This window comes from Xiphophorus hellerii, chromosome 22, assembly GCF_003331165.1.
Source record: "Xiphophorus hellerii strain 12219 chromosome 22, Xiphophorus_hellerii-4.1, whole genome shotgun sequence".
Lineage (NCBI taxonomy): Eukaryota > Metazoa > Chordata > Actinopteri > Cyprinodontiformes > Poeciliidae > Xiphophorus > Xiphophorus hellerii.
The window spans coordinates 16,659,119-16,680,162 of NC_045693.1; the positions used below are offsets into that span (position 1 = coordinate 16,659,119).

The 21,044-nt window shown below is 40.4% G+C and overlaps 1 protein-coding gene across 4 annotated transcripts in view; it reads left to right on the forward strand.

Annotated features, from left to right (window-relative positions):
• Window positions 1-21,044, forward strand: part of zmiz1a (zinc finger, MIZ-type containing 1a) — a 125,168-nt gene that overhangs the window by 20,694 nt on the left and 83,430 nt on the right. For 3 of the 4 annotated variants that reach the window (XM_032552942.1, XM_032552938.1, XM_032552941.1), the window contains exon 2: window positions 12,772-12,878. The exons of the other annotated variant lie outside the window; for it this stretch is intronic. The gene's annotated coding sequence lies outside the window, so the exon portion shown is untranslated. The remainder of the gene's footprint in view (window positions 1-12,771; window positions 12,879-21,044) is intronic. 4 annotated transcript variants of the gene reach the window in all.

A 21,044-nucleotide genomic window follows, 5' to 3' on the forward strand; every position in this document is an offset into this window, starting at 1 on the left:
ACCCGCTACTCAGCTGCAGCTACAAATCACACAGAACCGAGTCGCTGCTGGCACCGTGCCACGACACTGATCGCTGGCACACAGAACACTGTCAAAACCATCTTGATGGGTAATTAGAGATACTCTATCATTACAGCTGTAGCTATAGCAGCAGTGCTTATGTCGTCTAGTGTGTGCATGATGTGCAAGTGACATCCGAGGGCGTCGGGATGCTGAAAATACATTTTATTCAGTTTAACCCATGCTGATCCTTTAAATTACTCCGTAAACTCCACTATGAACCGAGGCCTGTGTCTGTGTATCTTTCCAAACATACGCAGGGTTGTGTGTAAGTAACAGCGACGTCGTTTTAAAGGTTAGTGGTGTAATTTATTAGTGTTGCCGAAGCACATCATGTCCTGTGTGACTTTGACCAGACGGGCCCTGCTGGTTTAAAGAGCGAGCAAGATAAACAGAGGAGGCTTTAAACAGTTCTGCATACACACATCAAAGAGCAAAAGAAAGCAAAGCGCCAGGTTGGCCGGCTGTTTCCCCTGCCGCCATTTAAACATTTAGTATTTTCCCATTAACCCTCATCACTCACACGTGGACCTCGGCTAAAATACCCACTTTTACGCTCGCACCGTGAACAATTTGGCAATTTGCGACGTTATTATCCTAATTTGCCCAAGCGAAAATGAAGGGGGGAAACGCAGAGCACATTGTATGCCCTTCGATTAAGTGGGATGTTTTGAATGTGGCTCCTCCACCTTCAAGAGAGATTTGATACTTGAGGGGCTGAAGTGTTTTTGATGGAAACTCCATTAATGATTGATAACAGGAGGAGAGCGGTTATCTTCCCGCTCCAGCGCCATCAATTATTAAAAGTCCTCCTCTTGCATTTTGGTGGCACATAAAAAAAAAATCAGTCACCATCTTAAAATCTTGAGTTGATATTATCTGTCAAAGGAATTTAAGATGCTGCATTGATATGTTTTTTTTTTTAAACTCTCTTCATCTAAGGGTCGCTTGTTGTGCATTTTAACATGGATTGATTTATGTTTTAGTGATAGCATCAGTTATGCTTTATTTGTCACATACAGGAAAAGTTTCCAGACCTTTAATCCAACAATCCTGAAATCAGGGATGTCCGGATGTGATTCCAGGCATCAGGAATGATCCTCATCACTGTGTTGGCTAGAAACAGGAAAAGAGCAGAGGGAATGATCAGCCCAAAAAGTGAGAAAAAAAGTTAAGGTAATTTTATTAAGGTTATTTGCACCTTTATTTGTACTTCAGTAATTGCCTACTTAGAGACAAACATCATGCATTAGAGAATAACTTTTTAAAACACATGTTAAGTCTGTTATGGTAGTTTGGAAAAAGACTTTAGTAATGAACATCAGTTCGAATTAAATAATCATCCCTCAAATTCCCACCAACATCAAACTCACAAAATTTGTTTTCTGTCGTCATTGCTAGCCTTAGTTCAGAGAACTATTCAAATTTGAAACAGTATCTGTAGGAAAAAGAGAGTGTGTTATGTATAAACTCCTGTTAGAACAAAATATCTGTTGCTATCAAGAAAAAAAAAATTATCCCACATGTCGCTGAAAACCATTTGTGTCTGGTGTAAGTGGGCAGAAAATATTGCTAAATTAGACCATGAAATATTGTATGTGCTGTTTTACTGCACTTTAAAGCGGAGGTGTTTTCAAGCACATATGGCATTAATTTGAACAAAGTACCTGAACTGGGATTTTGAATTTTCAAAAACATCCTTATGGGGAACCAACAATCCTGATTGGGTCATCCCTATCTGAAATTTCCTACTCTCTACGTGCATCAGAATATTTAATATGTAAGCCAGACTGACTCAGTCTGTGTTTACATTGAACTTTGTGACATGAGCTCATGATGATGAAGTACTAAGTACTTGAAGTGATGCTGGAGAGTCGTGCCAGCCTGCGTTTCAGCGCGAGTCTGTGCGGCACTGGAAATTCTCCAGAGCCGACTGCAGATTCAAGCAGGCTAAAGACGAGCTGACAGGCCCGCGGGGTGCGCTGTGTCATCACCAAGGTTCCCATCAGGCCTTTGCACGGGGAATCTTCCCAGAAAACGGCGTCGCAGCTCCACACGGGAGTCCAGATTAAGTCCTTGTACTGCTTGTGGCAGCCACCGAGCAAAGCGTCCAGCCTCTTCTGCTGCAAATGCTTCGAGACAAGGCAAGAGTCGATGTTTTTACATCTCTCATCTTCGAGTGGCTGTGGAGGCTTTCTTAAGCCAAGGTAATGATTATGCCTTGCATAGACACAGAGAATGCCTTGAAGCACTTCTGTAGGAACGCTGCTCTGTTTTTGCATCATCTGAGTGACACCCTCACTTACTGGTGTCAATACTAGAGTTATTTATTGACTACAAATGAAGCCCTGCAGCACTCTGGTTGCTTTTTTTTGTCCTTTTCACAGAGTGCAGCCTCTTAAGAGGAGCTAAGAAAAATAACCCTGGAGATATGACACAGCTATCAAAATCCAGGCATGCAAAGATAGCAATAAGTGGCGATTGTCAATGAAAGGAAACAACAGAAATGTCGTGGCTCTTCTTATCTGACCTCTTGTGGTCGTGTCTTGTCAGAGAAGCGAGGCAGCACTTGTTACCCGTCTTATGTCAACATTTGGTGTATTGACATAAGCTGCATCCCATAGGCTTCTGTCCTGAAAGCTCTGGGCATCTCAGCCGTGAAGCAGAGTGATTAGATTTACAGATGGAGATGAATGTGAACACACAAAAGCATAAATCACAAAGAAGAGCCTGGGAGCTGTCTGATTGACCTTTTTGTACATCGGTGATGAAACTGGAGATGGATACTCTCCTTGTGGGGGAGTAGAGCAGCAACCCTTGGGTTTTTTACAACAATGTCACAGATATGGAAAAAAGTGCACACTTGTGGGGTCGGTTGTCGAGATACTTGGATCAAATATTTGTTGACGATTACGAATGTATGGTTTTTGTCAAGCTTTGGGTTGCCAATGCCAGTTTGAATCAAATCTGATTCCTCTCACATAACACATAACATGTAACATAAGAAGGTAAAAGAACTATGTTTAAAATATATTTTCTAACTTTTCTAACTATATACCTTTGTGTATAGAAAAAAAAAAATTTTTTTGCCCCCTTCCTGATTTCCTATTCTTTTGGATGTTTGTCACAGTTCTGTGCTTCAGAACATCTAAAATTCTGGCTTATCTTTGCAGAATTGTTATACTTCAGCCACATTGGAGGTTGGACATCACTTGTTTGGCATTAATCAAGCTGAGGTGTGGCTAGAGACAGCGTTTCTGCTATAGAGTTGTTTGATAAAGGTCTGACAGAGATTATCTGTCCAGCAATGTAAGGAAATCAGGTTTATTATTCTGACTCTGCTCACCAACGTCTTTCCTGGTGCATCTCTGTGTTACCTTTGCAGTACTTTTTAGATGAAATTGTCAGCATGTCAGAAAGACATGAGAAAGCGCACACAGTGACCGGCCAACACCTGATTCTCAGGCCCATCTTTTCCCAGGTAGTGTCCTCCTGTCTGTCTGCTTGTCGCCCTGTCTGTCCCAGCAGCTCAGAGCCTCAGCAGGGTTATTAGAATAGCCCCGTGGCTGTCACTGATAAGGCCTGTATGGGCGCAGCGGCTGACAGTGTTGCCTGTCTGCGTGGCAAACACAAGTGGCCCAGGCCAGGGGATTACTGCCTGCTGCCATTTCTGCTGATGCCTTTCTTTATGTTATCCTCTTCAGTCAGATGTGCTGCATTTGAATAACTTGGCTGATGTTGTAGAAATGGAACTCCTTGAAATCTCCACCTGCATACAAATGAAGGCACACGCACAATTTCACATGGCCCATTCATTTCTCTCTCTCTCTCTCTCTCTTTTTCTCTCTCTCTCTCTCTCTCACTCTCTCCTTCTCTCTCTATATTAGTCTCACTTTCTCCATTTTCTCTCTTTTTTCTCCTGCTGGTGGCCATAACTGGTTATTTACATGCTCTGTCACTTACTGGGCGGAGTGATGCTGATGGGCTAGGAGGCTCGCTAATCCACTCTGCTTCTGTCATTAGAGAGAAGCAAACAGACTATTACCACCTCCTCCTCTTTCTGCTCATCATAAGCTGGCCTGAACCTCACACACACACCCCCACACACACCCCTGCACACACACATGCACACAGAAACAGTTGCACAGCTGTGATGGAGAGTGCCTCTTGTTTCTTCAGCGCTGCTGAGTGGAGCCCTGCTTTGGTAATTGATCCTGTTTGGTACACGAGGAAGGAGGGAGGGAGGCCCTAAGTGTTGTCAGTTTGCTGCATTAATTTTTCAACCGTGGCCAGTGAGGCTGGAGGGACAAGGAGGGGCCCGTCGCAGAGCTCACCCAGAGCAAAAACACCGTGCCCATTGCTGAACGCACTGCTGTTCATTGCTGCTCATTCTAAAATAAGTTCTTCTCTCCGAGACTCAATTATGATTCAGCAGACTGGTGGACTCACTCACTGCCTCCTGCAGATGACAAATTTGTTTTGCTCTGTCTTCCTTTCTTCTGCAGCTCATAAATAACCCTGTAGTGGTTAAGTGACTTGTGCCTCTTTGTCTGGGTGTTTTTTAACCCTCTCATGCTGTACAGACAGTTCCCTGTGATACTGGACAGACCTCATCCTGTGCTTTCTGATCCCTCGTCGGAGGGGGCTCTGGTCTTTTGACCCACTAATGATGTCATCTTGAGCTGAAACAAGGCACAAACACCCAATTTCTGCCTTGGTAGTAGGAACTGCTATTATTGGTTCTGTGTTCCTCGCAGCTCCCACTCATGGAGAGTGTGAAAAACACTCACTGCCTATAATTACCAGGAGCTCCGTGGCTGTGCCGGTCAGCACCCCCGGACGGAGCGATGGTGATGTCCGTCAGAGCCACGTTAGCCAACTCTTCCCTGAGTCACATTAGCAGGCGCTCACAGCCAAGGTGCACGTCACAGCTGACATTTGTGCAGATATGAGTCAGAATTTCTTTCTTGTGCTTTTCTTGCTTTCATGTAATACTTCACAAGTAATTTGGATATGACACAGCTGATCAAAAACATTTTATGCTTGTTCTCCAGATAGATACATTTGGAAATGTTTTGTAGTGATGTAAAGCATAAAGTAGGATGCAGGGACTTGGAGGCTACAGAGGAGTGATGAAGTCACTATCACTTGAGTTACAACATGCAAGTCCGTCACTGACAGAACAAGTTGACCATAAAGGACAAATCTCACCTTAACATAATATCACAATCACACTTACAACTAGATTAGCATGAGTTATTATCTCTGTATTGACACTTTTATAAACACAGACACATTAAAGGTCTAGACCCAAAGATTTTGCAATAATTAAGTGTAAATTTTATCAATGTTTTTAGCTTCTATATTGTTGATATCTCAGTGTCTATTGTGTCAGAAAACTATCTGCAGCAGCTTAAAATACAGGCTTTCTGTTGATATAAAATACCAATTGGGTTTGGACCACTATCACATGCTAAAAGCCTTGAGTAAAAATAGCACAAATTTTAAGCATTTTTGTACAAGGATTTAAAACAAAAACCAAAGAATAAAAAGGCTACCATGATCGAATTACTCCAATTTAAATCAGAAAAACAACAAATATTGTAGACGCACCAATTAGGAAATGATCTTCTGTCCTCTCCTAACTGATTAGGTGATTAGTTGCTGAGATGCCTCTGTCTAGAATCTAGTATCCTATTTTTTACTTTAGGAATGTAAATAGAAAAATCTTGTTAAGCTATCCTGTTTGGCTAAGAATGTAAAAGTTATTCCCTCTCAGCAGATTTTTCTTTCCTGAGATAAAAGGAAAGAAAAATCTCTTATATATATATACTGTATATATACAGTACAGACCAAAAGTTTGGACACATTTTCTCATTGAATTCAATAATATATATATATATATATATATATATATATATATATATATATATATATATATATATATATATATACAGTACAGACCAAAAGTTTGGACACACCTTTCTAATTCAATGGGTTTTCTTTATTTTCATGACTATTTATAAGGCAAGAAATCCCACTTATTAACCTGACAGGGCACACCTATGAAGTGAAAACCATTTCAGGTGACTACCTCTTGAAGCTCATCAAGAAAATGCAGAGTGTGTGCAAAGTAGTAATCACAGCAAAAGGTTGCTACTTTGAAGAAACTAGAATATAAGGGGTATTTTCAGTTGTTTTACACTTTTTTGTTTAGTGCATATTTCCACATGTGTTATTCATAGTTTTGATGCCTTCAGTGTGAATCTACAATGTCAATAGTCATGAAAATAAAGGAAACTCATTGAATTAAAAGGTGTGTCCAAACTTTTGGTCTGTACTGTATATATATACATATATATATATACATATATATTTCTCTCTAAAATATTGCAAGTTAACGAATTTGAATCTGACTGGATAGAAAATAACCGACTTATCAAAAGAGTCTTGGTTAAGTGTTTAACATCAAAGTTTCAACTTGTAAACAATGGAAGAGGCAGAACCTGGTCGCAGGCGGGTTTAGTGATTTACAGCCTGTGGCAGGTCACACAGGTGAGAGTCTTGTCTGCTTTGTCCCATCCAGCAGGTGTGTTTTCTCTGCAGGTCTGATTATTCTCCACCGCCACCTCCACCCCTTCCTGTCCTCTCACCCTCCTGCCAGCTTAGCTAGCCAGGACAGGCTTTCTTCCACTCCAAAACCATGATTGCATTCTTCAGCTATTCCACCCCCTCCTTCAGAACAAGGACCCACTGCGTTTCTCTCCCTTTCAAGTAGAGGCTGGCGGGTGCATTTCCCCTTTGAAGATGTAATCTTGGAAAACACAGAGACATCTCTGGGATTATCTTAAATGTCTTCAGTATGTCAACAGCCCAGTTCTGTTACAGAGCAGCTTTGGCTGTGTTAAGGAGGTTGGCTGCGATGACAAGCGGAGGAAAATGCCGCGCCGCGGAGGTAATCACAGGGTCAATTCTGGCCGACTCGTTTCAGGGCTGGACTCCCGCCGGTGAACCTGGACGTTGAGGCACAATGAAAGGACGAGTTTTCTCCCCACGTGGCGCACACTGTGTTTACAATCGGAGGCGGCAGCGCTCTCAGTAACAGATGGGGTTTGTAGGTGAGACCTGTTGATGTCATGGCATTCTCCAAAGATGATGCGACAATCCAAACTGTGCAACATCTTAACTAAGCATACAAAACGAGACCAGAAACATCACAGAGTAGTCACGAGAGGGAAGGTTAGCATACACCAAATTAGAGGCACATAAGTGGGCGCTCCTTGAAAAGGATCTCGACTTTGTAATCATATCAGATGTTATCGAGGGGAGATTTTAGGAAGGGTAAGTGCCTGGAAACTAAATCAGAGAGAGGCTGCCTAGGGAACACGTTGTTATCATAATTACCTGCTGAGCGATGACTGCAGAAGCAGTGTTGATGTTGACGCCGTGCTGCCCTCCTCCCTCTCTCTCCCGACAAGGCTGTCTTGTGTGGGCCACTGCCTGCTTTGACATCACTTTGCGCTCTGTTCTTTGTGTGCTTTCTGTTTCTTTTTTTTTTTTTTCTTTCCCCTCCTTTCTTTTCAGCCAGTAACAAAGACTGCAGGCCAAAAACTCAAATATTGTTTTGGTGAGATCAGGCTCACAGATTGAGGACAGACTTGCGTCAGTGCATACGTGCGGATGCTGGGAGGCTGCGGGGTCAATCCCTGGAGCCAAGGCGAAAGAGAGACCTCATCCTCTATGTTTCAAACAACAAGTTGTTACTGCTCATGCTGAATGGATGCCTGTACTCTTTATTACAGTGCCTCGGAAAAATATTAATTTTTTTTGCTTTACAGTCTTGATTTTTAAGGATTTTAGAAGCTAGTCCAACACAACCTTTTGTGTTGTTGTTGTGTATGTCTCTACCAGATTTGCATGTCTATAGGCTGAGATTTTTTTTAAAACAACTCAGTCTAAGTCATATTAAATGAATAACACCTGTCTTTCCTCATCTTCTGTCTGTTTTCACATGTCAGACTAAACATTTCTCCATGAGAAGTTCAAAGTTTGGGTAAAGCCTGAAGGCAGTTGGTTGCACTGGGTTGTGTTCAGGTTTATTCGACTAAAGGTGGCTAAAGACAAGTGTGTGCTGTTTTTGGATTATTTTTTGTACAAAATATTAAAAACGGCACTCATTTCTAGCCATTTCACAACAAAGCACCACTTTAAAGCTTGTGGAATATGAATGCTATGCTCAAGCGTTTTCTTCACTAATCATCGTCACGCAGGAAAGATTGAGGAATTTTGGGTGTGAGTGAAAGAAGTGAAACACTGGGAGAAACACTTGACCTGCTTGTTTGGGGAAAATGGCATTCCTTTGCTAATTTCCTCCTGATAAGTATCTGACAGCTCATAGCAAAGTGTTTTATCTTGGCTGGAGGAAAATGGCTTCTCTCTTGGCTTCGATCGATTTCAAAGCCTCTGCTGCTGCTGCTGAAAATTGCATTCGCCGGTTGCCATGTTCTTTTATTTGCATAAAGGTAATCAATTGCGGGCAGCGCACTCGCCCGTTGCTTTTAACTTAACATGGACTTTATCCTCGCCTTCCTCCTTTTCCTTCTGGTTGCTTCTTGTCTATTGCAAATTCTTGCTTTTCCTCCTCCACCAAGCATAATTGATGGGCGTTTGTTGTGCTGGGGGCATTGATTTTTACTGCTCGGCCTTTCTCTCTCTGGTTTAACAGTTGATGAGTTGTGTTAAGACACCCAGGGACAGTGCGGCCTGTTTTTAAGGAGATGAGGTCGGCCTTTATAGCCCTCCTGCTTCCTCAGCCCCGGATGATAAGGTGTGCTTATGTACACATGTGCACACATTAGTGAGCTTGTCAATGAGTAGCCACTAGAGAGGAGGATTCCCCGCAGAAAGCTAAAGTAAACGTCACAGCGTTAAGGGCTTTTCTCAGACAAACTTTGGCTTCATCATACGCATCACTTTAAAGACTTTGCACAGAAAATTTGTTAATCTTACCTAACCCTGGTCAAGTGTTAAAACCCAATTGGCGTCGTAAAATAGAGATCTCCTGGCTTTTGCAGAGAGTTAGCTCAGATTTTAAGGGGTGACGAAAAATTGTAGTCTCCTTTACAACCCCCAGCCGACGTTGCTGCACACAGGCTCAGAAGTCACGGCTACAGACACAAACCTCATTTAACACGATTAGTCTCTTTGAGGATTTCTTACTGCAGACTCTTATATCCAGGATGAAAGAGTTTGCACTTCTGACAGGAGGGGTGCAGGAAAAAAAAAAAAGATTTTGAGTATGCAGAAGCTACCGCGGAGCCTTTCACTGCAACATTCACCACGTTATTAAGGAACGTATTGCTTTGTGCCATGTTGCTCTCAACACCATCTGTAGCGAGCTGCTCAAGTGGTAGCAATTTTCCTCTAGTCTGGTTGTCTCTCATGTAGCATTACAAGTGAAATTCGATTGCGAATCTCGCTGTTCTAGCGCATTTAGTTTCTCATAAATGTTTGCATTCCAGGGTGATTGCTCCCTGGCAGTTTCCAATATGCAAAAAAGAAAAAAAAAAAAAGGGTCGCAGTCGAAGCATTCACTTCTCTGTTTGCTATTTAAAAGACTTTTAGAGTATGAGAACAAAACATTAATTTACTCTTCTTTTAACCTTCAATTCTATCTGACCTGTAATAAAACGGGATTATGTTTCACTGCTACTGACTAAGATCATCTTAAATAAAAAGGAAAAACAAAACAAAACCATAAGGAAGTTAACGTGCTGCCTTAACAACTCGATATAATCTCTCTTTAACAGGTCACCCTTGCACACCGAGTACACAAATGCTTTTAAAAGGGTCCGCCGGTGTGTGTGTTATAGCTGTGTAATATCAACCTAATAGGCTTACCTGTCAGCAGTGTATGAGACTTAGAAGCTGTAAATCACATTTGTCTGCAACACCTGCTCGCCTCCCTGCGTATTTATGGTTTTCTCCTCCCCCCCCTGTCCTCTTGGTTTTTTGGCCTCCATCCAAAGTCAACCCCCTCTTCCCACATTATGTTCTTCAGTGTGTTGCCTTCTTCTCGTGGATTAAGTGAGCGAGTAGGTGTTGTGTTGTACGGGGGCTGCTCGGTTTTCTCCCCACGCTCCTTCTTTCTAAACAATATCTTTGTTCTTTTCTGAATGTCAGCAGATGAGAGAGAGATATAGTTCCAAGAACAAAGCAAATTACATCACTTTTGATTATTTTATCTGTGCATTTCACAGAATTTTGGCTTAAAGCTAATTTCTTTAGCCTTAAGCTAAAGAAATTAGCCCCGGTGGCTAACCCGGTGGATTTCTTCCACCGGGTTCAATTAGACAAATTATTAACTTTTTTTTATAGTTCAGTGCTGGAAACTCTGATAAGAAGTCAGGCTGAACATAAGAAAGTTTGTTTCCTACGTTGTAGGTGAAACAGAAAGACAAATGTTGCATCCTCCTGCGGGACTTGTTGCTGTCAGTTGCTATAACCTTCAGAACATAAAGGAACGTTTTGTCTTGTCAGCCCAATAACAAGACAAAACACCAATTTCTAACTTGGTTTAGCTTTGTGGTGTATGTGGAGCTCAAGTTGCATAATTCTAAAATCTTTTAATTATAATCCGTTTCATTTATAATATTGTATTCCTTCATACATTTCTCACAATCATACAGATCTACTTAATTTATCTGACAGTTTCTATATTAAACACAAATATTACCTACATGCTCAGCGTAGATTGTGAAATGTTTGCAGATTTTAATGTCTCCACTTGGTTCCTGAGGAGGAAGGAATGGTGCAGTTGGCTGGATTGTCTTACATACACAACTCTTACCATAATGGCTCTATAATCTAAATTACACACATTTAGGATCAGATTAGACTGGGCCATGAAATCTAACCCGTCTATGTGATTGTGTTCTATTCATGTGATTTTGATTTATTGTTTATTTTACATACGTAATTAGAAATTGTTGGACTTGTTTTCAAGAGAAAAGCACGAATTTATAACGTTTGGAGTATAGTAGCCAACAAATGTGGCATTATAGTTTTTGCAATAAATCTCAGTTCAGTGTATAGTGATTTAACTATTTTACAGATATGACCAAAAGATTTTAGGTTTTGGGCCAGAAATGATTACATATATTCTAGATTTCTTAAAAAGCAGCTGAATTGCCCTTGAGTTTATCACCAATAGGAAGCTGTGAAGTGGATGATAACTTCAGCAGCATTTATAGTTGTGTTTTGGTAAAGTTTATTTACATCTTGTTTTTCGCCACACCCAAAATACGTTTTCTTTTAAATCCTCATGTAACAAAGTGTTGTTAGTCAGTGCAATATATAGAGCTGCTTAGTGTGATTTTGGCCCGTTTTAGAATTTTAAAAGCATTATTTGGCAGTTAAATTGCTGTTGCAAGGTAAATCTAACAAACATAATCAAATGAAACAGAGGGAGCTAGGCTTCTTTGGAAATTGATTTTCAAATAAATAACATTTCACATGGTGGTGCCAAAAGGCACTGCATGCAATTGATACTGTAAGTGGGTGCCACTGCAACATTAACAAATTCTGCAGTGAGAGGAACTTATGAGGACGTCTGCACTTTATTTCTTATGAAGTATGAAATGATGGGCAGGATGGAGCAAGAGCCAACTTCAGGAAAAAAAACCATTCTTTCTCACAGAGTACATACAGACCTGTTTAGGAAATTTAAATATTATTTAAAGTTCATTATTTTCATTAAGTCAATTTACTAAGTGAAGCAAATTATGTAGTTTAATTACACACAGACTCATGTTTTAAAGCCATTATTTCTGTTAATTATGGAGATTGTCTGTTTACACTAATGAAAACATGGCATTTAGGATTAGAATATTAGATCAGACAAAAACAATCATTTATTGGGCTTAATGGAAAGTATGTTTAATACCTGCTTAAAGGCTATTTTCAAAATGTGCTTTTAACCTAACAAATGATTCCAGTTGGACATATATTCTGATTTATTGAATACACCTGTACAAATCAGTACCTTCCTGTTCTCCTCATCTTCTTGGATAACTTGCATTTTATTTATTGTGTATTTGTTCTTGGGACTTGAAGTTAAATAAATGAATTAGATGTGTAATATCAAGCCAAATGCTGTCGTTTTTACAGCAAAGCTGAGATACATACGAACACACAGAAAATGCTCTGATTGGCTAATCCCAGAAACCACTGTGGGTGTGTGTTCTTGGCCTATGCTGGATTTGTATGAGGAGTTAAAGGAGGCAGTGAAGCAGTGAGAAGAAACTAAGAGGGGTGTATTAAGGCAGGGAATCTCACCACTCTGTGTGTGTAATGGACTCAGGATGAGGGGCTGACCAAGCACCAGACTGCTGATAACCTTTGGGAAGGACATTGTTCCTGTGCATTGGGGGGGATTGGGGTGTTGGAACAGGTTTGCTGCAGTATATAGGCTGCACAGGGCGTGTGATTGGTGGTGCAGTTGTTCTTTGGTTCATTGACTCTCCAGCAGGGTTAGGAGGTAGAGTAAATGGGGCAGTATAGCAAACTCCCTCATGGCTTCCTGCATACATTTTTCAACACCATGGTGTGTTTCTCTGTGATACATTTGTCCTCTGTCTGAACCAGGTTCTCCCCGGCATTCCATTAAGGGGAAATTTAACAACCTTCTCCTCTGTCTTCCTCTTCTCTCAGATCTCCTCTTAAGGAGAGGTCAGCATTGGACCGCGCGGGAGAATACATGAAGGGCGGGGCGGGGAGGGGGTGCCAGCTGCAGCACAAGCGCCTCTGAGGTCACGCAGGTAAAAGGATATTTCTTTTATTCTGCGGATCTTTGATTGTGGACGTTTCTTGTTTCAGTCCTGCACTCTGTGAAAGCAGAGCGAGGGAGCACCGGGGCTGGTTTTGATTGGGCCGTCGAGTGCTGGTGGCTTTGGAGGAACTGGAAACTGAGTAGCAGACTCCAGCTGCTGTTTATGAGGAACTGGGCAGAATCCTGTTTGGCTCTGCAGGGAAAGAAATTCAGCCAGACTCTACTGAGAATCCTGTGGCCAGTGTCAATACTTGGAAAAATCAACTTAAACATGATGGAATGATTCAGAGTTTCTTTCCACTTTGTCCACATAGGGGAAAGAAAATAAATCCACACTATTGTGGCTGTCAGATTCATGTGACAGTATTTTAGTCCTAGACTACATAATGTTTTATGTTAATGTAGGTTCTGGTGATAACTTTGCTCAATTTTCCTACAATAAAAAGGTTTTTGTTTTAAGTTGGCCACTGTAGTGCCAACTTTGCCAAGTGGCTGCAGCTGTACTTTTTTATTTGTCCTTATCCTTTTGTTATTACTCTGAGGTGTTAACAAAAAATAGGACGACGAAGATAATAGATAAAGGTGCCAGGTAATCTAGCTTGATTCCGAGACACAGCTTGGAGAACATCTGCCCCCCACAATCATACAGAGTATGTGTGTGTATGAGAAAATACCTATGATGTAAACAAATCTGAGATAAGGAAGGACCAGGCTGGAAAATACAGACAGATCATTTTCAGTGAAGCACATAAAGGAGCTGCAAAATGCTACATAAAATGATTTATTAGGGATGTCTCACTCTGAGTTTTTTTTTTTGTCTCAGATAGCAATCTGAGTAGTTTAAAATCAGGCATTTGCAGATACAGAGTTCCAATCTGAGCAGTAGCATCAGAACTTTACCATAGATTACAGTAGAATAACACACTACATTTTAGTAGTAATGGTCTACCTTAGTACTCTCACTCATCTGTGACTCTCCGGACATTGCAGTCTCTCTTATTCATTTTTCAGCGACAGACAGGATGAAAAACACGATCATTAGGGAAACCAAAATTTATTAGCTCTCTAAAATTGTCTGCATGGCCTAAGTACAGTTCTGAAAGCCAAGGACACGCAAACAGATCAGAACAAATCATCTTCTTAAATGCGACCGCAAGGCTTACTTGAGCTGTGACCAACATAAAATTGCATCTACTGGGCAAAAAATAGACTTTGGTAGTTGGTTTTAGACCGAAGTCAGGTTCACAAAACATTTTATAGCGAGAATAAGAAGCCTTTTGGCTATCTCCATGTGACTGAGTTGCCAAATGAGGCAGTTGCAGCACTGAATCAGCTGACTTGTATATGGTGATCAGCGACCATCCAGCCGTAACTAACAACTTAAACAACCCTCGGAAATTATTTCTGACAATAAAGTGTAAGAAGGAAAGACTAGAAAATTTCTGAAGAAATTTAACCAAGGCCTGCCAAAGTGTGCCCGTCGGTTGGAACCCAGCATTCTGATGCTAAAAATTATCATCAATGCTAAGCTTAGCTAAAGTATAGTCAATAGCGAAAATGTGTTGTCACCTGAGAGAAAAAGATAAGAACGGCTAATATTAGTGAACAGCCTAAGGTGGTACACTGCCCTGAGAGGAATATTGAGGCTTTTAATTTGAAATTTTCAGTAAGCTTCATTTTAAATGCCCACACTAATCCAATGTGTAACGGTGGTTAGGTTAAACCAGTTATATAATGCCCAAAAGAGCAGTTACCTGATGTAAAAAAAAATGTCAAGGCTTTTATTTTGAAATTTTCAGTAAGCTTAATTTTAAATGGCCAAACTAATCCCATGTGTAACAGTGGTTTGGTTTCGCAAGGCAGTCACTGCCCTTCCTTATATAATTCTATGGCAGACCCCAATAACTGAATTTTGAAGCTGTGCGCAGTGTGTTTATTGTTGTGAAAAGAACGATATGGAGAGGCAAAGGTCTAATGTGCTAACACCCACGCTGCACCACGTCTCCTGTCCTACACTGCCGGCATCATTTCTGAAAGCCCATAGCTGCGCAGGATATCGCTGCCACCTCTTGTGATTTATGAAAGGCCAGAGGTAGCTCAGAGGCAGATAGTCTTTTTGAGTTTATGAGGGAAATGTTTGGTGAGAGAGATCAGAGAGTGCCAATCATTTAAAAATGATTTGACCGGGATCCTAATTTTCTGCCTTTTCACTTGTCATTAGACTGAATTCTCTTAATATTTATAATAACATTAACTTTATTAGCCAAACTAGACTAAAATATAGCTCTTGAAACTGAACAGTTTTTGTAATCAATGAAGTTTAGATTGTTTCTGATTAGTAGAAAGCTGGACCTGTTTAAGCAAAACTGAAGACACATGGCCTGTTCACATAAACACCTGTCAATTATTGTGCTGTCATTATTTTTCTGACAGTCAACCAGATCCAGACATAAATGAAGACAAGTGTTTTAAAATGGTAACATGATCAAACATATGATTCCCTTAGGTGTCCTATCTCCACCTTCGGGAAACAGCGAGAATGTTCAAAAGGCAAGGATGTGTATTTTTATCCCTGCTGGATTCATTCTGGTTTTCATCTAGCAGCCCATTTTTCACTTTTATAAACCGGCCCTTTTTGGGGGGGATTGTGTACTGCAAAGGATTTCTCACAAACAACCAGAGGTAAAAAAGCTGTGTGGAGTGGGAGGATGAGAAAGAACATTGTCTTTTCCTTTCCAGCTTAGGGACAGAGCAGAACAGGTTGTGTGAGGATACTTTCCTTTTTTAACAATGTCTCACCCTGCCTTGGGGTCACCCCTGCCTCTTTGACGCAGTTGTCTAGTTAAAAACTAAACGCTTCTCTGCATCGTGTTGTTTCTGCAGAACTCTGAAGCTGCTAAAGTCTCGCTTTGACTTTTGTTTTGTTTTTTACCCATGTGCATAATTATTGCATAAACTCAAATCAATTTATCTCAATGATTTATTCAAAAAGTGACTTAAACTAATGTGATGCATTCATTATAGGTTAGGGATAATTTATTGCAAAGCAATGACTACTGCAGTAATTAGGAGACAAATAAGGATAATATACTGTGTTAGAGATGCTGGTTTAGTTCTGTCCAAGGCCAAGCTTTGTCTCAGACTAATGCTGACATTTTCATCTTGAATCTCAATGTAGTTTTCTCTGATATTTTTTTTCATATATAAATCTGGTAAAAGCATATTGTTTCAAGCTGTTGGCTTGACCATGAAAATGGCATTCCTTTTTGTTTAGCTTCATTCTTCTTAAGCACTTTATATTCATCCCACATGATCTCAAAAAGTATTCTTCTTGTCCATGTTTGGCATGCTTTTTGGCTAGCCAAATCAAGAGCTTCACTTCTTGGCTTTGGTTTTTCTCTATTATGACAGACTAGAGGAGCCCAAATTCATCTATCCATCTTCTCCACAATCCTACTATAATTTTTAAGCAAGACATGGAGAGCCTTGAACTGTTTTGCTTGAGCAGCCCCTCACCTTGGAGGGAGCAACCCACTTTTTACTGCCTTTGAATCCATGGCATCTGATTTAGAGGAGCTGACTCTCATTCGGACTCATGAACGGTTCCAGTGAGCGTTGAATCCAACAGAACACCATTGTCTGCAAAAGGAAGGATGACACCCTGTGGTTTCTTAACCGAAAGTAATCTTTTCCCATAACTATCCATAAAATTTCTGCCCGGAAAAACCGCAAACAGGGTCAGGGACAAAAGGGAGTCCTTTGGAGGGTAACATGCACCACCAACAAGCCAAACTTTGTTCCAGAAAAGCAAACCCGCGACGGGATAGCCCAACGGTAAAAAAAAAAAAAAAAGAGCATATTACACTAAGTGTGGTTCTTATAAAGACAAAAAAAGGCAAAAAAAAAAATAATATAATATTCTATTGATTAAGTGACAGAAGTAATTGTTTTTTTTGTTTTTTTAGCTCCTTACAAAACCCTTTGTTGACAAGCAAATATGCTGAACTAGAATAATATAAGGATCAATTCAAGGTACAAAGTCATCCTAATAAATGTTACCTAAAAAAAAAAAGGGAAAAAGACTGAGTTATAACAAATCCTGAATATTTCTAAATGCTTGTATATTTGAAGATGACATCATTCTAGTCGGCCGCCATCTTTGTGTGCCAGTGGGTCCATTATGTTATCCATCACTGGGTCTCTATGTCTGGCATTGTCAATTACCCAGAGGAAAACAACATTAGAGGCCTGAATGGGACACGGAGCCGTGGCAGGCCTGACATGGCTGTGTTATATGATTACACAACCTGTTGGCTGTCCGCCTGTCAAGTGTCTCCTGACTCTGATGAATGGCTGTAATATGCCGCGCATCACAACATGCCACGCCAAACACTCATTAATGGCTTCTCATAATGCCGAGGACGTTCCTCCAATGCCGAAGCAGGACTCCCTGAGAGAGAAAGACGGGAGGTTGAGGAGAGGAAGGAGTGGTAACTGTAGTGTGAGGTTGAAAAATAATGTTCATGAACGCTCCGACCCGGTAGCAGTAAACAAAAGAAACACGGTGTCATCATCTGCATAATTTCACAAATTGTACAGGAAAATGCCACCTTCGGTCTCCTGCAACTCGTGGTGAATGAACGGTGAGAACTGAATAAAACGACACACATGTTGGAATTATTATTATTCTCTGTAAGTGTGATGCATATGTTTCTCAATTAGACATGTTCTTGTCCATCTGTGACATATTTAAATGATCAGAAATGCATGCAACACATCACTAGTGTGTGGGAGCGCCACAGCAACGGTGCTTGAAGAAAGGAGCTTAAATCTGTTGGATGCCATCTGAAGCTTTGCTGATTGCTCTTTCTTTCCCTGATTTGGGAGAGATAGTACCCATGATCCTCCACACCACTCCACTCTCATCTGTAACAAATAGATCTGATTCTCTCAGAGACATTATTGTGAGAGCTTACGAATTAAAATGGTGAAAATTTCTCTGTATGAGCTGCTTATAGAGGAGTCTGTGTTGGAAGGAGGTGTGCCAAGGAAATGTAATTGCATGAAGGTCTCCCTTTTGCTCCAGTCCAATGTCCTGCCTACAGGAATATGTAGGTTATATGTGCTTCATGGCTCATTTGATGTATATCTAGATACATCACCAGGAATCTTAGTTGTTGAAGATGCATGAACAGAAAACAACCATCAGTATAAATCAGATTTCCTTCTGATTGTCAAATATGGTCTTAACCAGTTTCTAAAATTATTCAAATCTGAGCTCAAGTGTCTAAAACTACACACTGTATTATCCACGTTCTTATTATTTATTAAATAATTCAATAAATGTAAAAATTAAGTACACCCCAAAATCCCAGATATTGGAAAAATATAAAAAACACCTTTAAATAAAATCTTTTACCTTGTAAATAGGACCAGGGCTCAGCAGAATGTTGGACTCATGGTAAGTAATTTTATTTTTTTATGCTTTCTAAGTAAAATCTACAATTGTACCTAAAAGAAAACACTGCCGTACACTAAGCTTGACACAACAATTACTGTTATCAAAGATTTTCAATCCCTGCCTTTGTTAAGCTCTTCCTAATACTGATTTTAACCAATTCTCTTTAAATAATTGTATGTGACTTTCTGACTCAGTGGCCCATATGTTTTTATATTACAAAGTCACTGATACTTTGAAACACAAAAATTGGATTTACCAATTTGCATTTTTAGCTTTTTTTTTTTTTTTTTATCTCATGGAAGCATTTAACATGGCTAGCGCAGCTAGCATCATTACAAGGTCGGAATGTCTGTGCTTTGACTGTATACTTCCCAAAAGGCTTTGAATATTTCCGTCATGTTTGATAACATACAGAGTTGAATGCTGAAAAGGAATAAACAAAGCAACTTCTTTGTACTCTGATTAGCCTTACTGTTATCTGCTGAAGGTCTCGCTCTCGCTGGAAGCCAGAGTGAACCACAGCTGTGCATTTATGAAAAATCTGCTTTGCTTCTAGAAATTCCTACATTTTAAAATTAATTTTTAAACATCTTACCGATACTATAGGCAAACACTAAAGAGTGTTAGTTCACCACCAAGTAGGAAGATGAGTTTCCAACTGACTGGTGAAGGTAAATTGTTTTTCTCTTTATTTAATTTAGGTTTTACAAAAGGATGGAAGAAACTCACCTTTATTTTTGTAAATGCACAAAACAGTTGTAGGTCTATGGGCTAGTGGTTTGCACTCAGCCTCAGTAAGGTGTGCTTATCTGAGACGCTTCACTGATGAGCACATTCTCTTTACAGTCCTATCCTCACTATGGTGCACTTGATCATATATTGTCCATCATTTCACACTAAAGTGAGTATTTTTATTGAACAACACACAGATTGTCACCATACCTTCCTCAGTCGTGCCATTGTTTTCAGACTTGGTGCCATGTAGAAAAGCTCACACCTGCAGTGTCTTTTTCTTTTTTTTTTTTTTTTTTTTACAAGAGACGAAGAGGCAACCCGTCTGAATACTCCTCTGTCTGTGACAATGTTTGTGTATATGTTCTTTCTCACAGCTTGAATTTCTCTGCTTGAAGTGCAATACCTGCAGATGTGCCTTTTAAACTGCAGCTGCCAGCTTCTACAGCATGCAGGGGGGACCATTGAAACAAAGCCATTAAAGCAGCTCTCTCTCATAGGGTGCAGATTTTGGTGCATGGGTGCGCCTGACTGATCAGGAGAGATTTTTCATTGTTTCAATACCTTATATTTTCAGATGAATGTCTATAAACTGCACCTTTACATCTATCACAACATAAGCAGGTTTGTCATAATCGCATGTTGTAAAACATGGATGTCGGAGTCTCCTGACAACCTGTTGACACAGTGCAGATTTATGCACACAGATGCACATGCAAACACAGTCTGTGGACAAGTTTTAGACCTGGCAGTTTTATAGCAGGAGTTTCTTATTGCTGTGGATCTTCCAAAGTCAGATACCAGTGAATGAGTTATTCCGCTCTCTGACCCTCCTAATTGGGAACGGCTGTTCCTGAGAACGAAAAGGCTAAACAGCCAGAGAAATTGAGAACAGACTCTCCTGAAAGGAAAGTAAGAGATGAATAAACAAATGAAAGCAGCAAAGATGTTGATTAGCTGCAGGATGGCTCGTATGTTCAAATGTCGGGGTCATGACACTGAAACTCAGTCCAAACTCTCTCCAGCCTTAAGATAAACCATGTTCGGCGCTGTCTCGTAAATGTAGGAGTGGAAAATCAATACAACAGGAAGAAGAATGACTAAATCTGTGTTCGGTGTTGAGAGAAGAGTTAAAATAAGAAAAAAAAAAATCAAGCGAGAAGAGGTGCAGTACGCTCTGTGACAGCTGCATGCATGTCTTACTGGGTGACGGTCTGTCCGTCTGTCAGAACAGATATTTCTGTCTGTTTAGTGCTGCCTTACAGGCTGCCAGAGACACTCCTCGTGTCATCGCTGGGTGCCTGCTGTCACTGGCTAAAAAGGAGAGAGGGAGTTCAGGGTGTGTGTGCCTGTGTGTGTGCGTGTTTGAGTGAGAGTGACATAGAAAGAAACTCAAGCAGCTGTCTTGAAAGCTCTTCCCCTCTGTCACTACATGTAGAATCTGCTTTCCCCCTGATATCTGCTCAGTGCTGTTTTACTCAGCTGTTTAGTCAAAAGATGGAGTATTTCTGCTGAAAAATTAGCACTTTGGGGGGATCAGGATGTTGCACAGCTTACTTATTAAGATTTAATGGAAATTAGCTTGACAAGAAAGAAAGTTGCTTACGACCTGATTTTTTTTTTTGTTAAGCTTTTAACCAAAGACGACTGCAAAGCAGAAAGTGGGCCTTGGCCATCGCCCATAATCTGCATCATATATTAAAATGCGTTATTCTTCTGGTTTCTTTGGGGACTTGTCCCATACAGATGTGTTTTATAACAACTTCATTTAGCCAGCTTTTCCTGCAAGAATCTAATATTAAAGTGCCTAATTTTATTCAGACACACATTTGTTTTTACATGAGTCTGTTCTATGTATAAAAGACATCCATGCCCTACAGTTTAGTGAAGCGATACAGTTCAATTAAGGTGATTTGTCATTTAAATATAACCTGGGATGGTGTTTATAAAAGACATTTAAAA